The following is a 15,108-nucleotide window of genomic DNA, read 5'->3' on the forward strand; positions in this document are numbered from 1 at the left end:
TCTGGTGGCAAGAGTCTTTGCTGACTAAGCCACCCTCTTGCCACTGTATTCTTAGTATAAAGGGCGGGGGAACCTCACTCATATGCTAAGCACACAGTAGGGATGACACAGGAACTTAATTGTGGCAGCTACTCACAGAACAGCTGTTTTAAAAATGGGAAACCGTTACTCGATGTCAGTCAGAACGCGTGAGACAACCTTGCACTTGGGTGTGACTGGTCATTGCCCAAATTCTTTTCGTTACATTTGATCTCTATCAGCTTAACATACACGGCTACCATCAGCCAAAAGGCTCACAGGAAGGATGCCTGGCAGGCAAAGCCCGATGCCAACTTCGAGGGTTAGGTATGACGCTTTCAGTTCATAGTTCTAAAAATTAAGGCTTAAAGATGTGAGTTTTCCAGTCACACACCTAACTGGTCGCTTCACGACTCAGTCTCATGCCACCTAAGTGGTAAACACACACACACACACACACACACACACACACACACACACACACACACCTTACCACCACGTGAATCCTCTCAGTGCACTTCGGGGAGCGGTGGGGGGACATTCTTGGCCGGCTTTACAAAGTCCAACTCTTTTTGGGTCACCAACACTGTTCCCCTTCCCTCCGGCTCCCCAAATCTACAGGAAGCGCCACACTTCAATGCCCTAGGCGAGTGAGGAAAGCCTGAGCCTGAAAGGCGGCACAGAAGGCCCTGAAGCCCCGCTGATCCCGCTGCGCTCCCAACGACTGTGGAGACTGGCCTCGCCCGGGGCGGTCGCAGGATTCTGCAGGGCATGCACCCCAACACACGCGCGACGCCAACCAAGAGCGCCTGGAGGAGCGGGAAGGCCAGCAAAGGAGTGCGGCCCCTGCCAGCGGCGGCCCCTCCCGGTGTCCCCAAGAGCGATCCCTGAGGATTCCCAGCACCCGAAGGAGACGGGGACGGCGCAGTACCTTTCTCTCCCGCGCCGGCCGGCTGCTCCGCACGGAGCTCGCGGGCCGCTGCACTCGCTGCCAGCAGCCGCTCGCCCCGCGCTCCGCCGCGCGAGCTCTGTATGCCTTAGGGGCCCGCCAGCCACGCCCCATATGCCACGCCCACAGGCCACGCCCCCACCCTGCTGTCCTCGGGGCTGCAGCGCCCCGCAGCGGCCGCCGGTCACTGCACGGCCCACTCGAACCCCACACCCGAGGGGCGCTTGCTGGGGCCCACGCCTCGGGCAGCAGAAGGACAGACAGCAGCTGACCGCTGTTTCTGCAGTTGCACCAGACGCCTCCGAGGAGAGGACTGAGCGGAGATCCCTCCAGCCCTCCACCTGTGGCCATCTACAAGCTGACCGGTGGGAGAGGATGGAAGCTCAACACAGAGGACGCTACTGCAGAGCATCGAGAACCCCCTCTCCCGCTGTCACCCGGTAGGGACCAGCAAGAGCATCAATGCCCGCCCGCGCGTTCCCAGCACGCCTTACATACTGTTGTCTTGACTGCTTTTGTCTCTCTCTTCCACAGCTACTTTTTCAGTACCTAGAAGAGCTCCCTGGGCAGCAAAGACTAGGGTGTTACACTCCACAAACGTCACCAACACCTGGCCTGTGTGAGACACTGCCTCAAGAAGAAGAGAAAAAATGGGGGGGAAATGTTACTAAAGAGATTTACGGGAGTGGGGAACACAGCCTAATGTAAGCCAAAGGTTGCCGCAAAGAGTGTTTATGCAAATTCATAGCAGCCCCAAGGACCAGGCACAGATAATCAATACCATTCCCTGCCTCGTTATGTGAATGCTGCTCTACTCAAGATAAATCTTCATGGGGTGGGCTGGGAGCACAGTGGGTAAATGCTTGCTGCTAAAGCATGAGGGCCCAAATTCAAATCCCCAGCACTGATATATATATATATATATATGCAAATGCAGAGAGAGAGAGAAATAAATGAATAAATTGATGAATGAATAACAGAAAAAAAGACAGTCATGGCCTTGAGCCTTTGTAACCCAAGCAACTGGGGACCTAGGCAGGCAGACTGCTGAGGTGGCATTCTCCTCTGTTCTCTATACATATGCGCACAGGCATGAACACACACAAGCATCACACGAAAAACAAAATAAAAAACAAAGAATATCTCCATGGCTCGCTGCACATTGAAAAACCAGTTTCGGGCTGGAGAGATGGCTCAGAGGTTAAGAGCACTGCTTGCTCTTCCAAAGGTCCTGAGTTCAATTCCCAGCAACCACATGGTGGCTCACAACCATCTGTAATGAGATCTGGTGCCCTCTTCTGGCCTGCAAGGATATGTGCAGACAGAACACTGTATACATAATAAATAAATAAATCTTAAAAGAAAAAAAAGAAAAGAAAAGAAAAACCAGTTTCGTTTTACTTGACAGAATTGATATGCCGATCCGGCATACCTTGAGATGGCAAGTCTTCAACTCATTCCATAAAGTCTTGTTGCCAGGCATGGTGGTACATGCCTGTAATCTCAGCTCTCAGGAGGTAGAAACAGGAGGATTGTTACAAGTTCGAGACCAGCCTGGGCTATGTAGCGAGTTACAGGGCAGCAAGAGCTACAGAGTGAAACCCTGTCTCAAATAAAATAAAGATAAAGGAAGGAAGGAAGGAAGGAAGGAAGGAAGGAAGGAAGGAAGGAGCTGGATCTGGTTGAACCCTGTGCTCACACAAAGGGAGGGATCAGCAGGTGGAACTGTGACAATGAAGCTTCAGTCTTACCTGAGGCTGGGGATAAGTTTATGGTGAAGTGAATTTTTTTTTCATATCCTCTCTGGAATATGGCTGGAAAGAGAAACACAAAGGCCCCTCCTCTGCCTTAGAGTATTGTTTCCCTCTGGCCTCCTGAAAGCATTCTACAGGAGAAGCTCCAAAATCCCCACCCACGCTAGGAGAGGGTAAGTACTTGATCCTTCCAAACTATGTGAAAATGCCCCATCTTCGCAGGCCTGGCTGCTGTCTTATTTAGCGGAGTGTGAAAACTCCCTTCTGGGGAAATTTTTTTTCCCAATTGCTGTCATTCCCTACCTGAAACTGTTAGGATAGACGCCTTTCCTTTCCCTGCCCACTAATAGCTCTAGGTTGCTCTGCAAGCAGGTCTCAACTAAGTTCTAGAATTCCCAAGGTAAAGTATGTGCGTGTGACACTTCAAAGTGATTATTTCTCTTAGCCATGTTGAGAAATTTTCTTCCCTCCCTAAGGATTAGTATGCAGTTAACAGCTGCTGGGGGCGGGGGGGACGGGCAGAATGGGCATTTTCTTCAGGGTGTAGCCCCCGGTGAGGGGGGCCATGCTCCTGTAAGCAATCCTAATGCAATTCATTGTTGGGGTCATTAGGAAAAAGAATGGAAGTAAAAGCGGGGGCTGGCTGAGAAGAGGGGCAGGTCGGGGAAAGCAAATCAACCAGAGAATAGGGCTGATGTGTGAAAGGGGCGCGCGAAACCCACTGCTGCATATAATTCATACATGCTAATAAAAACTAAAACACAAAGGAGGTTTTCCTGACTAGTTCCTTGAATAAACTCCCTAAGATACAGATGGTGCACTTCCCTGAGAGGCGTTCGAAACTTTACCGTAAGTGACAGTGAGGTGGGGTTTAGACTATATCTATGGGTGATCGAGCAATCACGCTGGAAAAACAAAACAAAACAAAAAAACACAAAAAGCCATCCTGCAAGAGATGTGAGCGCTCCAGGGAGCTGACTAGTCTGTGTTTGTTCCCAGACTTTGATTAATGGGAATTCCAGGCAGTGGCTGAGCTGGCTTGGAGATCTGATCTCCAAGAAGCTACGGTTTAGAAATGAAAAGAAAGTCCTAAATCTTCCTCAGACATCCTGGGTTTGAGGAAGGCCCCCAGCCAAGGGCTCCATTCTTGCTCCCGTGCTTGGCCCAGGCATAGCCAGGCTCTCTAACTGCCCTACCACCCCACCTTAGTTCCTGACATGGATAAGCTACAGCTTGTTATTTTGCTATTCACCAGCTAAACATTCTTGGAGTTATAGTTTTGGATTACTATTTAGTAAAGCTACTACAGACATTTATGAACGTACTTTTCTTAGAATTACATTTATTTGTGTGTGTGTGTGTTTTGTGTGTGTGTGTTTCTCAGGGGGAACAGGGAGAGCAGTAGGAGGCATTGCTTCACGAAAGCGTTGGAGAAACCAGGCTTGTTAAACATGTGGCCTCTTTTCTTCAAAGGAACAATATGACTGTTGCCTGGTCACCTGGAAGGCTAGTGTGGATGTTATCTGCCAACATGGCGATGTTTTTGCTAGTCTATGGAGCCAGCCTTCCTGGATAGCCCAAATCCTGGGCATTGTTTAGTCTGATCCTGAGCCTTGTCTCTCATTAAAAAGAACCCATCTTATGAAGGAGGTTCCATGAACTTTGCAGCTTCTACTAACAGAATTTATCCTTATGCTTATTATAAGTCCGTCCTCCTTAGGTCCTATCCCTGAGCACTGCTCATCACCAGTAGGACTTATTCTTACTGTAAAGGTCACAGGTGCTTTGGTACTTTGCTTGGAAGTTTCTATGTAGCCACGCCTAAATCTTCTCCCAAAGTTTTCCTGTGTTTAAATGTGTAAAGAAAATAAACCCTGAGGTCAAACTCTGCAAGTTTTGACCCAGTGCTTGCAAAGGTGACATGAGTTTCATTCTTCACCTCATGAGTCATTTCCCTGAAGGTCATGAGGATTTCAGGGGTCCCCAACACAGGGGGAACACATGGACCATGGCATGCATGTAGAGGTCAGAGGACAACTTGAAATTGGCAGAATCTCTCCTTCTACTATGTGGGTCCCTAGGTTTAAATGATCAAGCTTGGCAGAAAGTGCCCTAACCCGCTGAGCCATCTTGCAGGCCAAACTGTAGGGAGAGGAGAAAGCCCCGAACAAATGAAGCTCTGAGTGAATGTATGCTGGTGACATGGGCATGACCATGTCAAGAGCCCCTAAGCCTCAGCCCCATGGGAAAAATGGTAAAGCCTTCTCCCACCCAGAGTGAGCCTCTGACAGGAATGGCACACATTCCTCTCTGGTGTGTGGATGTTGACAGTGTATGGAGAAAATGTCCATCATAGCTTTCTTCCTATGGATACTTTCAGAAGACTGCTTCCTACAGAGATTGCTTCTACAGGGATTAGCTAAACCTGTATCTCGATCCATTCATGTACCATAAGCCCAGCCTCCTTGTTTATCTGTATGCAATAACCCTGCCCCCTTGTTTATCTGTATGCAATAACCCTGCCTCCTTATTTATCTGTATGCAATAACCCTGCCCCCTTGTTTATCTGTATGCAATAACCCTGCCTCCTTGTTTATCTGTATGCAATAACCCTGCCCCCTTGTTTATCTGTATGCAATAGCCCCGCCCCCTTGTTTATCTGTATGCAATAACCCTGCCCCCTTGTTTATCTGTATGCAATAACTCTGCCCCATGTTTATCTGTATGCAATAACCTGCCCCTTGTTTATCTGTATGCAATAACCTGCCCCTTGTTTATCTGTATGCAATAACCCTGCCCCCTTGTTTATCTGTATGCAATAACCCTGCCCCTTGTTTATCTGTATGCAATAACCCTGCCCCTTGTTTATCTGTATGCAATAACCCTGCCCCTTGTTTATCTGTATGCAATAACCCTGCCCCTTGTTTATCTGTATGCAATAACCCTGCCCCCTTGTTTATCTGTATGTACTTTTCTTCATTCCCTTGAAGCCCTAGTCAGATCTGTCCTAGAGTCATGCTGGATGCACATCTAACTATTTAGCTCAGGCTGAACTTGAATTCACAATCCTCCACCTAGGGAGCTAGAATTACAGCCCTGCACTATCGTGCCTCATTTATTTACTTTTTTTGGGGGTGGGGGGAGTATAGTGTAACTATCCATTTCTCCCCATGCTATGTGTGCCCACTGGACTAGATGAGGGAAGTATTGGCTTATTTTCTCATGAAAGAAGTTTGGGGAGCTGGAGAAATAACTTAGTGGCTAAGAGTGCTTATTGCTACAGGCAGTGGTGGCACAAGCCTTTAATCCTAGCACTTGGGAGGCAGAGGCAGGCAGATCTCCAAGTTCAAGGCCAGCCTAATCTGCAGAGTGAGTTCCAGGACAGCCAAGGCTACACAGAGAAACTCTGTCTCGAGGGGGGAAAAAGTGCTTATTGCTCTTCCAAAGGACCAGAGTTAGGTTCCCATCATCCACATCAGGGCAGCTTACTACCTCCTATAGCTCCAGCTCCAGAGTACCTAACGCTCTTCTAGCCTCTGTAGACATCCACATGTGTGTGTGTGCATCCACGCACATAGACACAGGCACCTACACACAAGTAAAATAAATAATTTGAAGAGGCTGGAGAGATGGCTCAGTGGGTAAGAACACTTGCTGCTCTTGCAAGCAGACCCAGGTTTAATTCACAACATTTACAGGGTGGCTCTCAACTGTATATGCCTCTAGTTCTAGGAGATCCAATGTCCTCTTCTGGCCTCTGCAGGCCCTAGGCATGCACAAGGTGCACATAAATGTATGCAGGCAAAACACTCATATATATATATATATATATATATATATATATATATATATATATATAATACAAATAAATATTTCAAAAAAAGAAAGAAGGGAAAACGTTTGGGCATTTTCTACCATCATTGGTTTTGCATTCCCTGCCAGGTTTGGAACAGAATCCGACAGTGATGAATCAGTATCAAAGCCTGAGGAACAAGATTCCACACAGACAACCACACAAGTTCCCCTGGCAGCAGCTGAAAGCAATAAAGAATGTCATCAAAGGCGAGGAGCTGGAGTGAAAAGAATTCAGTGAAAACTATGTCCAAATGGAATCTTCACAGCTTAGAGCAATTCCCACAGTCACTATCCCAAGCTCTATGAACATCCTGAGAACATTATGTTACTAGGAAGACTGAGATAGGAAGGTCCCTGGTCTCAAGAAGGTAGAGGCCAGCCTGGGTAACATGAAGAGACCAATCTCTAAACAAACAAACATAAAACAAAACAACAACAACAACAACAAAAACCTGGTGATGAACAAACATGTCAGTTGAGAGGGAAGATAGCCTGAACCCTGAATAACAACAGTAATGATTTAATATCTTTTTAAACTATTAAAAATCTATTTATGAGTTAAGTATGTGCCCCCTGTATGGAAGTGCCTTCAAAGGCCGGAAGCATCAGATCCCCTGGAGCTGGAGTTACAGAGGGTTGTGAACCACCCAGTGCGGATGCTGGGAATTGAACCGTGGTCCTCTGGAAGAGTGGTATGTGCTTGCATTAGTTACTTTTCTGCTGTGATAAACTATCATGGCCAAAAACAACTATAGAAGAAGAGTTTGTTTTGCTTATAGTTCCAGGGGGCTAGGGCTCAAAACATTGAAGTGGTGTGGCAGCAGCCGGGCTTGGCAGGGGGGGGGGAGGGGGGAGGGGGAGGGGGGAAGATCACATCTCAATTGCACACAGGAAATGAGAGAGGGGCAGGGGACAGGAAGTGGGACAAGGCTAGAATCCCTAGGTGATGTACATCTTCCAGCAAGACTGCACCTTCTAAAGGTTCTCAAATAGTACCACCCACTGGGGGCTCCCCCAGCATTGCTCATTCAAACCATAACAGCGTTCTTAACTGCTGAGCCATCCCTCTGGCCCCAGTAACAATTTTATAAATGCTACTGTGGAATGAATAATGTAACAAGGAGCTTTTGTGGTGTGTCAGATGTAACTGCAGCTTGGTTTGAAGTTTGTGCCATTTCTTTCATTAATAAATAAAAGTAGGCTTCTTGTTGAATGGGAACAACAGCAATGATGGTGTACACCTTTAACCATAGCACTTTGGACTGGAGGCAGGAGAATCACTAGTTCAAGGCCAGCTTGGGCCACACGGCAAAATCTCATCTGGAGAAGAAAGAATAAAACGACAAAGAAGTTGGTGGGTAAACCTTTTCTGGGCTTGAGTCAGCAATGTGGCAAATCACCAGAGAACGTCTCTCTGTAGCCTGCATTTTTGCAGTGGGGTTCAGTCTTATTCCTGTTGCCCCACGGTTGTAAGATGCTTGCTCACCTCTAGTGCCCATGTTTCTATCCAACCTTGCTCAAAGCAGAAAAGGGAGACTGGGAGGATGATGGCTCAGTCAGTAAAATGCTTGTCACCCAAGCACGAGGCCTGAGTTCAGATCCTCAGAATCCATGTCAAAAGCTGTGTGTGGCAGCACACATGTGAAAGCCAAGTGCTGGGGGAACAGAGACAGGGAGGTTTCTGGGGCTCCACAACCACACATACAATGTCATGTGCGCGCACGCACACACACACACACAAACACACACACACACACACAGAGTTGAACATACAACATATACACACATATACCACACACATACTCATGAATGCATAAGTTAAAAATAAAAGAGAGAGACTGGAGACATAGCTCAGTTGGTAGAATACTTGCCTCACATGCATGAAGCCCTGGGTTTATCCCAAAATAAACCATCATGGTGGCACATGCTTAGAATCCTAACACTTGGGGGTAGAGGTATGTAGCTGGAAGTTTCTTAGAACCTCTTGGCCCCGTGGTCCTGCAGCCACTTACAAAATAATTATTCAGAGGCTTATATTAATTGCAAACTGTATGGCCTATGGCTTCAGCTTCTTGCTTGCTAGCTCTTTCATCATAAATTAACCCATTCCTATTAATCTGTATGTTGCCACTTGGCCATGGCGTTACCGGTCTGCTGGCATCTTGTTGCTCCTTGGTCGGCGGACTAGAGTCTCTCTCCACTCCGCCTTTCCTCTCTCTGTATCTCTGCTTGAATTTCCTGCCTGGCTGTAAGTTTTCTTGCCATAGGCCAAAACAGCTTTATTTATTATCCAATGGGAGCCACACACATTCACAGTGTACAGGAAGATATCCCACAGCAGAGGCAGGATGCTCAGAAATTCAAAGTCATCTTCAGCTATATAGTGAGTGTGAGGCCAGCCTGGGATACATGGTACCTAATCTCAAAATAAATAAATAAATAAATAAATAAATAAATAAATAAATAAATAAATAAATAAATAAATAAAATTTAAAAATTAAAAAGACAGGGCTGGACAGATGGTTCAGTGGTTAAGGGAACTGGCTGATCTTCCAGAGCACCAGAGTTCAATTCCCAGCACCTGCATAGCAGCTCACGACTGTAACTTAAGTTCTAGTGGATCTAACTCCCTCACACAGATACACATTCAGGCCAAACACCAATGCACATAAATAAAAATAAATTATTTAACTCAGGAGGCAGAGGCAGGTGGATCTCTGCGAATCTGAGGCCAGCCTGGTTTACAAAGTGAGTTCCAGGACAGACAGGGCTGTTACACAGGGAAAACTTGTCTAAAAAAAAAACAAAAACAAAAACAAATGGGCCACTATAGCTAGATTAGAGGTTGCCTTGTAATAATAAGCAGTAGCTAGAGTGTAGAAAACAAGAATTTTGACTTGCCTTCTCCCCAGTCCTGTTCACGGTCATGATTATTATGGTAAATGGTGGCTAAAATACCTGGCAGGAACAATTTAAGAAGAAGCATGAGACAACTTGTTACTTGGAACTGACCAGGAAGTGGGGAGTTCCAGCTAGAGTGGACCTGGAGTTGGCCTTCAAGCTCTGCCCTACAGCCCTACGTCTTCCATGTAAGCTGTATGCCAAAAGACCCCTCAACTTCACAAGCCAGTGCCACCAGCTGGGGACCAATTATTCCAATACACAAGTGTGTGGGGAACATTCTCATCCAATCCATTTTATCGGTCTCGCCTCTAAAGTCTGTCTCAACTCCATCTCCTTCTCTCCATTCCTCTTTGGTCAAGCTCAATGGCCCCTAGGCTGAGCAGCCTAGAAGAGGCAGAGACCAGGTGAACTGTATGGAAGACTTGGATCACCTGAGCTGCCTGGAAGAGACACTCTCCAACCTGTTGAGCTGCCTGTATGTTGTGCAGTGAGCTCCAGATGTACAGATTTTTGTGAGCTTTTACTCATGCTGGGGTGAGTTTTGGTGATGGTGCTATCTAGCCCCAATAAAACTTATTGGTTCACCTAGTTGGACATTGCTAATATCCTTATATTGGTCTGTCATTAGTTGCCTATCTGGGGTGAGTAGATATATCCTCAGGTATAGTATTACACAATATCCTACAATTCATTTTCCTCATGTGGACTGACATATATCCATCAGTTATCTACTGCTGATGTAACAAGCCACCCCAAACATTCATGGTTTTAAACAGCAGCCATTTACCTGCTCATTGTTCCTATGGTTGGTTGTGTAGAGTTAGATTAGAACAAGTCTGTCTGCTATGTTGTACGAGCTGCACATGCTCATCTGATTAAAGTTTAGGCTGGACAATCCAAACTTGTCATTCACAAGTCTGGCCTCTCACCTGGTGTGGTGATTTGAATGAGAATGGCCCCCATAGGCTCATATATTTGAATGCTTGGGTCCTAGTTAGTAAATTGTTTAGGAAGAATGAAAAGATGTGACCTAGTTGAAGAAGATATATCACAAGGGGTGGACTCTGAGGTTTCAAAATCCCATGACAGACTCAGTCTTGCTCTCTGCCTAGTACCTGCCAACTAGGATGTAAGTTCTCAGCTACTGCTCCAGCACTATGCCTGCCTGCCTGCTGCCATGCTCCTCACTATGATGATCATGGACTAAATGCTTTCTTTTATAAGTTGCCTTGGTCATGGTGTTTCCTCATAGCAATAGAACAGTGACTAAGACATCTGCCATGGCTGGAGCATTGGATCCTCTTGACTCTTGATCTGGCATTGTATGAGTCAGGTTTCTCTAGAAACTTATAAAGGGGGTTTATTGGAATGGTTTTCAGGCTATGGTCCAGCTATTCCAATGTTGCAGGATATTTGATTACACTGTGAAACCTGAGATTGAGTTATTTACTGGAAAAACCTGCCCCTGGTTGTGATATGGCCCAGCCTTAGTATACACCCTTCATCCAAGAGCTTTCTGTTTATTGTAAACAGGATTAAATAAAATTAACCATAGGTCAAGAGGCAGAGCAAGCAACTAGTTAACAGAAAGTAGCCACAGAGAGTAAGAGGGAGTCAGGAAGACAGAGAGACACACAGGAAGTAGCAGAAAGGGACTTTGAGTTTGGTGGTCCTTTTTTGTTTGGGAAGTCAGAAGAGAAACCCTCTTTTTGAAAAGTCTCAGAGGAGGAAGGTCAGCTGGCTGCTTTCTCTGCCTCTCTGAACTAGTAGGTTTTCACCCCAGCATATGGCTCCCGAGTATTTACTGGTAAAATAAAAGGATAGAGACTTAGTTAAAACACCATTTGTCTCCCTAGGTGGAAGTGGCTGAAGCAGCAGCGATGGGACACAAAGGCTCCCCCAGGCTGTGGCTTCAGCAGCAAGGAGACTGCTGTGAGGATGCAGTCAGCCGATGAGGAAGTGATAGGATTAGGTGAACAGCAAATATAAAACAACAGTCCACAATGGCTGTTCATCCAAGAATCCAGTAGTTGTTCAGTCCACAAGGCTGGATGTCTCAGCCAGTCTTCACAATATGCTGGAATCCTGAAGAAGTAGGCTCTGGTGCTAGTGAAGAAACAGGCTGGCCAGAGAGGGTGTGAGCAAAGAGTGCAAGCTTCCTTCTTCCATGTCCTTTATATAGGCTGCTACCAGAAGGCGTAAAGCAGATTAAGGGTGGATCCTCCCAACTCAAATGCTCCAGATTAAAAGCGGGTCTTCCCACTTCAAATGATTTAATTAAGAAAAAAAAATCTCTTACAGGTGTACCCAGCCACTTGGGTTTTAGTTAATTCTAATTTTTTTTTAATGATTTAAAAAAAAATTTATGTAAACTGGCATTTTGCTTGCATGTAGGTTTGTGTGAAGGTGTCAGATCCCCTGGAACTGGAGTAATAGATAACTGTGAGCAGCCATATGGGTGCTGGGAATTGAACCTGGGTCCTCTGGAAGAGCAGCTAGTGCTCTGAGCCATCTCTCCAGTCCTTGAGTTTTAGTTCTAGATATAGTCAAGTCGACAGCCAAGAATAGCCATCACAGGCATCTTTTAGGGTCTCTCTATCCATGGGACTTTCAGGCAGGCAGGCAGCACAAAATTTCTTTTCACAGTGGCACAAGGAGTCAGGGCAGTTAAAGGGAGCAGCCATGACGCCTCTTCCAGCCCATTTTCAGAAGCTACACAGTATCTTTGTCAATTTACCACATTCTACTAGTAAAGCAAGTCACAGGGCCTGTGCACATTCAAGAGGAGGAGGAGGAAGAGGAAGAATGGCAAGATCATGTTCGCAGGAGAGCAGTTGGGACAGGATGGGTGGTTACAGTCATCTTTGGAACAACTTTTCCCATGAGCTGTGGGTAAGTAAGCCGCTCTTGTTTGCTCTGTAAGACTCTTCAGTGCTTCTAGTGGTGCTGAGAATGCTACCTCCTCTACCAGCTGAGGAGACTGCTGTGCCCGGTGTCTACTGTCCTCATCCTCAGTCAATTTCCTTCTCAGTTTTCCCAACTGTGGGTGTACTCTTGGGTAGTACTCTTCATCCTGATTCTCACTTTTTTAGCTTCTCAAAGTCACCTCCAGTGCCACCTTCTCAGGGAGGTCTTCTCGCGCTACCCTGTCTTAATGGGTTTAATGGGCCCTTCCTTCATCCCCATTGACTCTTTTTTTTTTTTTTGCTGGCTTGTTTGTCTTTTTATTAATTTTTTCACTTATTTTACATACCGCAGTTTTCCCTCCTTTCTCTCCTCCTGTTCCCTCCCCCCCACCTCCCATCTACCCCCCCCCCCATCCACTCCTCCTTCATTCAGAAAGGGGCAGGCCTCCCATGGCAGTTAACAAAGCATGGCACATCAAGTTGAGGCAGGACCAAGGCTGGGCGAAGCATCCCAGCATGGCAAATAGGTTCCCAAAGCCAGCTCAAGTACCAGGGACAGGTCCTGATCCCACTACCAGGGGCCCCCACAAACAGACCAAGCTATACAACTGTCACCCACATGCAGAGGGCCTAGGTGGGTCCTAGCTGTAGGTCCAGAGTCTGTGAGCTCCCTTGAACTCAGATCAGCTGTCTCTGTGGGTTCCCCCATCGTGATCTTGACACCCTCCCCACCCCCACCCCTGGCTCATACAATCCCTTCTCCCTCTTTTCAACAGGACTCCAGGAGCTCAGCCCAGTGCTTGGCTGTGCATCCCCCAGTTACTCTTGACTGCCTCCCCCTGCACGGCTTTGGGATTGACATGTCTGGAGTGACAGAATATGAAGAAACACAGACACACATACAGAAACGCTGGAATCAGGTAGGCAGTGCACTCTGATGGAGACACACCACCAGCAGCCCAGAAACTCGGTGACTGTCTTATATACAATATGAACCAGAAGCCACTAGCTAATTTCTGTTGGGGATCTTTATAGGGGTGTGGAGGCCCACAAAGGTTTCCTAGTGAGATCTGAGCTTGCTTTACCCAGCAGGGCTGCATTAGAGGATTGCTTGACAATGTGTATGGTTATTAGGTGATTGAAAGGGTCTGCACTTGGCTGTGCTAGGTGGAGGTCTTTTGCTCCACCCCTTGGCATTCCTATAAAAGGCCCTTTAGAAGAGACAGAAGGGGCTGGGCAGTGGGCGCGCACGCCTTTAATCCCAGCACTTGGGAGGCAGAGCCAGGCGGATCTCTGTGAGTTCGAGGCCAGCCTGGTCTCCAAAGCGAGTTCCAGGAAAGGCGCAAAGCTACACAGAGAAACCCTGTCTCGAAACCCCCCCCCCCAAAAAAAAAAGAGACAGAAGGGGCTGATGGATAAGGATCCAGGCCCTCCCAAGGCTGTCCTCTGTTTCTATGTTTCTCTCCCCTCTTTCCTTCTATCTAATATCTCTTACCCCTCACTCTTCAAGAGTACCCTGTCACAAAATGTGGGAGCTGGTCTCCCAGCTGGGCTCCCACATATGGGGTCTCAGGCTGTAGTCATTCAGAAGGAGGAAGCTACAGTTGATACTTTTGCATAAATTACTAACATCTGTATTGAGACCAGGCCTTGCCATTCTTGTGGGTCTGGGGTATTGGGGTCCTTGACATGGCTGTGCTCCTATCAATAATACACAATCACTCAGGACTTCATCTGCTCCCCATACTTTATCTCTCTCAAGGTGCAGGCTGAATATCCCATTGTCTTTTATAAATAATAATAATAAAAAAAGTCACCTGGGTGTAGTAGGCATCATACCTGTATTCCTAAGCACCTGGGAGGCTAAGGCCATGAGTTCAAGGATAGTCTGAGCTATACAACAAGATTCTATCACTAGATGGATAAATAGATAGATGATAAATAGATAGACAGATAGACAGATATTGATAAATAATTGTCGGGCTGGAGAGTTGGCTCAGCAGTTAAGAGCAGAGGACCCAAATTCAATTCCCTGCATCCACATAGTGGCTTACAGCCCTCCTTAACTCTGGTCACAGGGCATCTGGTGCCTTCTTCCAGGCATGCATGTGGTGCACAGACATACACGCAGCAAGATACTCATACATATAAAATAATAAGATAAATGTACTCTAAGCCCCTCCAGCCTATGCCCTTCACAGCCCGCAGCCATTGTGACGACGACGATCCTTTGGTTATCTTGAGCCGTTCATTCTCGCGGACTCTGGGATGCTGGAGGTCAGTCTGGTTTTGCTTGCCGTCTGTGGGGCTAGCAGGAATCCATCAATGATTCTACTGAATGTTACTTCCTTTGTTGCCTTTTCCCCAGCTCCCTCTCCATTGACTGAGCATCTATCAACCTGCTACGTTTCTTACAACAGCAAACACCATGGGGAGCCCAGAGACTCAGGCTGACATTCTTGAACACACTCTCCCTGGAGACGGCCAGCCGCAGACAGGCTGATTTCCAGCTAAAGTGGCCGCCACAGCAGCCAGTTCACGGGGCAGAATCACAGTAAAGTTTCTTAAAAGCTTTCAGGGTTCTTCTCACGAGTCTCAATTCACATTTTAACCTGAAAGAATCTACGTATGCGATTTTTTTTTTTAAAATCAGTATTGTTTCCAGAATTTTTACACGTTTTTTATTTTATTTTTTATACTTTGTGTTCTTATCCCCTGATTG

The 15,108-nt window shown here is 46.7% G+C and overlaps 1 protein-coding gene across 1 annotated transcript in view; it reads right to left on the minus strand.

The window, feature by feature from the left end:
• Positions 1–1,045, minus strand: part of Ankrd6 (ankyrin repeat domain 6) — a 181,031-nt gene extending 179,986 nt beyond the window's left edge. The window contains exon 1 of the mRNA XM_059254077.1: positions 950–1,045. The gene's annotated coding sequence lies outside the window, so the exon portion shown is untranslated. The remainder of the gene's footprint in view (positions 1–949) is intronic.
• Between the last annotated feature and the right edge of the window lie 14,063 nt (positions 1,046–15,108).

This window comes from Peromyscus eremicus, chromosome 2, assembly GCF_949786415.1.
Source record: "Peromyscus eremicus chromosome 2, PerEre_H2_v1, whole genome shotgun sequence".
Classification (NCBI taxonomy): Eukaryota; Metazoa; Chordata; class Mammalia; order Rodentia; family Cricetidae; genus Peromyscus; species Peromyscus eremicus.